Source organism: Nicotiana sylvestris, chromosome 3 (assembly GCF_000393655.2).
Source record: "Nicotiana sylvestris chromosome 3, ASM39365v2, whole genome shotgun sequence".
Classification (NCBI taxonomy): domain Eukaryota; kingdom Viridiplantae; phylum Streptophyta; class Magnoliopsida; order Solanales; family Solanaceae; genus Nicotiana; species Nicotiana sylvestris.
Genome location: NC_091059.1, coordinates 71151472 through 71157471, shown reverse-complemented (window position 1 = coordinate 71157471; position 6000 = coordinate 71151472).

Genomic DNA, 6000 nt, shown 5'->3' with positions numbered 1-6000 from the left:
ATTAAAATAGTACAAGTAATATTCAAAGATATGAAGCTCAACTCGTTTATAGTTACAGAAAATATGCATGCTTTACAGGTATAACGGTAAAGCCCAAATCTTTCACTGAAGTCACCAAAATGTGAGTATGTTAGAAAAACTTTGATTTTTCCCAAACACTTTAAACAATAGATAAGATATGTCATCATCAAAAAGCATTAAGAAAGTTCATCTATCTGCCTACATGTCAAGTATGCATCTCAAATGTAATGTACCACAGTGATAAACACATGTGCTCATGCTCTTGGAGTAGTCAACCTCACTCAACATGCTCTATCTCAGTCCTCCATGTTACTCAGTCCTACCAGTCACCCAATCCTCCAAATCCCTCGGCACTCGTGCTTAGAACTCACACTAGACACTCGCGCTCGGAACTCACACTTGACACTCGCACCTAGTAGGTACATGCGCTAACTGCTAGTATGTCAGATTGCGGAGGGGCGGATCCTACCCAAGAGCTAATATAAGCCGATCATGTTATGAATCGATAAAGCCTGTTTCGGCGTGCTGCCCGATCACATAAATATCACTCATAATCAATCCTTCGGCCTCACTTAGTCATCACCCTCTCCAGTCTCTCGGCCTCACAAATATCATGCCAATCAGCGCAAATAATGATAACATGATGTGACAACAACTTATAACACAAACTGAGATATGATATGCAAATGAATGAATATGACTAAGTATGTAATTGCAATTTAAGAAATCAACTCAACAGCAGAAACCATCTTAGTGGGTCCCAATAGGATAAGCATATAGCCTAAACATGATTTATAACATGGTTCACCGCTCAATTACTCTTGCACGTAGAAATTTTCATAGATAGAAACAAAATTAGGTAACTACAGAGTACCACAAAATCAACCGAATCATAATTCACATGGTGCATGCCCACACATCTGTCACCTAGCATGTGCATTACCTCAACACAAAACACATAATACATATATTTAGGGTTCATACCCTTAGCACCAAATTTAGAAGTGTTACTTACCTTAAACAAACTGAATCCAATACCGATCAAGCCAAACAATACTCTAGCAATGCCATCCCACACGTATGAACCTCCAAACGACTCGAAACTAGACAAAAGCAACTAAAATACATCAAATAATGCCTATGGAAACAAACCCAATCGATAAAGGTTGAATCTTTAATCAAAAGTCCAAAGTCAACCAAAAAGTCAAACTCAGGCTGCACCTCGAATTCCGACAAACTTAAAAAATCCGATAACCCATTCAATTATGAGTCCAACCATACTAGTTTTACTCAAATCCAAGTCCAGATCGATGCTTTAAACTCGAAAATTTACTTTATGAAATTTTAGACAAAACCCATAAATTTCTCTTTTGAAATCATCAACCAAATGCTAAAAATGAGGATAGATTCATGAAATATTATCAAAACCGAGTAGAAAACACTTACCCAATCCATGTGGAGGAAATCACCTCAAACATTGCCTCGGTCCGAGCTCTATAGCTCAAAATATGCTAAAATGGTTTAAACCCCCAAAAGTATAGTACTTATAATCCGTGGACAGGAATACCCTTCGTGATCGGGGGAAATCCTTCATGATCACGAAGAACAAACTCGATAGCCTCCATAAATACCCTATGCATTCACAAAACTTCCCATACAAATGTGATGACCACATGCACCTGCACTACGAGATTGCAACAAGACAAATGCGAACGCAAAGAAGAAATCCTCAGCTCTCAGCTTCTCAACTCCACCGCATGCGTACGCGAGCTGAAAAGCACGAATGGGATGCTCATGCCTCTAAAGGTACATGACTGCGGTCGAACAATCATGAACATAAAGAAGGAAAAAGGTCAGCTCCCACAATACACTATGCTATCGCGAATAAGGCCTAAGACACTAGAACAGTGCCAAAGAACATGGAAATGATCTGAAACTCACTCGAGTCCCTTGGGACCCCGTCTGAACATACCAATAAGTCCTATAACATAACACGGACCACTCAAGACCTCAAATCACCCGTAACAATATCAAAACCACAAACCATGCCTCAAATCGAACTTAACGAACTTTGGATTGTTCAACTTCCAAAACTCATGCTGAACTTTATCAAATCAAGTTGGAATGAACTCAAATTTTGCACACAAGTCTCAAATAACATAAATAAGCTATTTTTATTCTAGGAACCATAAGCCGAACCCGATATCATCAAACCCAACTCCCGGTCAAACTTATGAACATTCCAAACCTTCAAATTGCCAATTTTTGCCAAATAGTGCCGAAACCTTCTAGAAATGTCCAAATGTAAATCTGGGTATACGCTCAATCCCAACTACCTTAGGAAAAGCAAAAACACTAGGAAACAAAAGCCAAGTAAATATTTGAATGTAACTATAATAATCATAGAAAAAGGAAAACATAACCTTAACTACCTGTGAAAGCACGAAATATAGTACCAAAATATATGGAAATAAGTTAAACTCAATCTAGGATAGTATCTTGGAAATCTTGAAGAAAATTTGCAATCAACTTGGCACCAATTTGCACTCAAATTCTAGAACGCCTATTGTACCTTTATTGGGCATCAAGTAAGTCCTTTTATGTTATAAAAACATAGCTTGTGTAGGACTTCATGGGCTAAATATTTGGACACGTTTTAGGTGCCAAATGGTTTCAAAAGTGGACTGATTTGGACCTTCTTTAGAGGATATCTCTTGAGATCTAAACTAATTCTTGTTGGACATGAATTTGGGCCATAAAATAGTTGTAACACCTAGTAAACTCATAACCTTTATCCTTGAGCTCTTCTTCCCAACTAACAATTTCTTTTTTCCCTCTTGAAGTCCACTGACCTTGTTTTGCAACTCTTTAGCTTGAGATCTTGTTAAAGGCCCTCTTCGAGATTCAAAAGCTTCATCCTTGTCCTTGAATAGAGTTGAGATTTATAGTATGCTATCATTCCCCTCTTCTTGAAGAAAATTTATCCTCGATTTTTGACCTTGAAAGAAAAAGAAGACACGTAGTAGTAAATGACATTCACTAATCTGAGAAAATTGTAGGAATACAACAAGATAGTGATCATGCATCCACTTAAACCAATTAAGCTTAATAGGTTTAAATACTTCCTTATAAACCATATGGACATCATCATCCCAATAATATTTATGCATACTTAGATTTGTCCAATAAAAACATCTATTAGATGCACTATGCAATGTGTCACGACCCGGATTTCGTACCCTTGGGAGTCGTGATGGCGCCTACTAATGTGAGCTAGGTAAGCCAATCATTTAACTACTTACTTCATTACCCAATTATTTCATTTTAACAAATATAAGGCGATAACATGAAAACAACTGAACTTTAAATAATTAAGCGGAAGATAACAATTAAATATCTGAAATCTGCATCTATTACAACTCTTAGAACTTAAAGCACCCAAAACATGGTATCACAGTGTCACAAACGGTCTAAGATTTACTATATGCAAAGTTTGAAGAAAATGACAATACATTGTTTCTGAATAAAAGGAAAATGAAACAAGAAATAGGAATAGAGGAGACGCCAGAGCCTGCGGACGCTTGCAGGTCTATCTTGGATCTCCGAGTGGACTAAAGGTAGCCTCCACACTACAGTCCAAAAGCTGCTCCGGGATTTGCACATAGTGCAGAGTGTAGTATCAGTACAACCGACCCCATGTGCTGGTAAGTGTCTAGCCTAACCTCGGCGAAGTAGTGACGAGGCTAGGACCAGACTACCAAATAACATGTGCAGTTCAAATACATATACAGCGGAAAGAAATACAAGAATAACCAGTCAATAGAGCAGGGGGAGCATGCTGTGGGGGAGATAACAATTCCGAATAGAAAGACATCAAGTAGTGAAAGAAACAATATAACTCGGATATCAATAAAGAATCAGAAATCAACAAATGCATAGCATCACCCTTCGTGCCTTTACTCTCGTCCTCACCAAAGCAATCATATAATAAAAATAAATATACACGGCATCACCCTTCGTGCTTTTACTCTCTTTCCTCACCATATAATCAATATAATCAGCATAGAATGGTACATCGTGCAACACGACATCACCCATCGTGCTTTACACTTTTTCCTCACAATCATACACGACATCACCCTTCGTGATTTACACTCTTTCCTCATAAAACAAACAATGCACGACATCACCCTTTGTGCTTTAACTCTCTTCCTCACCCAAATAACAATCACAAACAATAGGGCAAGGGAACAAATGAAATTATAATAAAAATTCCGGCAAGGGAACAACAATTCAACAATTTAATCCTAGCAAGGGAGATAACAAATAAATCAACAATAGCACGGTAAGGGTGACAACATAATGATCTCTTCTCTTTCTCACTTTTGCTTCACTATTCACTTCACAACTCGAGCCAATGCTCTAGAGGTTCAATTATCACTTATACGTTCACAATTCGTTATAAACCTTGAGCCAACGCTCCTCAAGGTTCATAGATCACAATTCCTTCCACAAATTTTATACCACAAATAGAAGCCACCACTAAGGCATGAAAGATACAACGAAGTCATGATAATCACAATACAAAGACTCACGGGCCTGCTAGACACCAACATATAGATACTCGTCACCATGCCTATACGTCGTACTCAACAATTACCACATAGCAAATAGGACTCAACTTCTAATCCCTCAAGCTAAGGTTATACCAAACACTTACCTCGATGCCACGAACACAATTCACGATTCAATTATAGCTTGATCCCTTGATTCCACCACCAATTCGCTCGTATCCAGTCACAAGTTACTTAATTACATCAATAAACACCAAATGAATCAATTTGAATGCATAAAAATTAGTTTTCCAAAGTTTTGCCCAAAAAGTCAAAAATCGCCCCCGGGCCCACATGGTCAAAACCCGAGGTTCGAACCAAACACCGATTACCCATTCCCCCACGAACCCAAATATATAATTTGTTTTGAAATCGGACCTCAAATCAAGATCCAAATCCCCAATTTTTGAAAAACCTAGGTTCTACCCAAAACACCCAATTTCCCCCATGAAAATCATTTGATTTTAAGTTGAAATCATGTTAAAAGATGTTAATGATTGAAGGAAATGAGTTAAAATTAACTTACAATCGATTTAGATGAAGAGTTGTTCTTGGAAAACCGCCCAAAGGAGTTTGTGTTTTGAAACAATGTGAAAAATGGGTTTAAAATCGTCCAAGTATAAAGTTGTAGGTCGCAGGTATGGGAAATGCGAACAGGGGGACCTCTGCTAAGTTGGGAAATGCGAACCCTTCAGCAAAATAGGACCATCGAATTTGCGACTTAGGATTTGCGAAGAATGGGTCGCATTTGCGACCTAAGGCTGAACAGGGATTTTCGCATTTGCGAAAGACTACTCGCATTTGCGAGCAAGGCAGGCCTGGGCTGTTCTTCGAATTTACGATCCAGCCTTTGCATTTGCGAGCCAGGCTTCGCAAATGCGAAGCCTGCAGGCCTGGGTACACCAGCTAAAATTCTGCAATTTTTTAAGTTCAAAATACACCCCATGGCCTATCCAAAACTCACTCATATCACCAAAATAACATCACGAACATCGAACTAAACCTCAAGATCAATGAAATTTCTCAAAACTCCTTTAAACATTCAAATTTGCATTTAAGGTCTGAATCACGCCAAATGGGTTCTGTTTCTTACCAAACTTTACCGACAATACATATAAATCATATTGAACCTGTACCAGGCTCTGGAACCATAATACGAGCTAGATACCACAGGTTTCACATAACATTTTACTTTCAAAAACCTTTATAGTTTTCAGAAAATAATTTATTTCAAAAAGTCATTTCTCGGGCTTAGCACCTTGGAATTCGATTCCGGGCATACGCCCAAGTCCCATATTTTACTACGGAACCTCCGGGACCGTCAAATCACGGGTTCGGGTCCGTTTACCTAAAACGTTGACCGAGG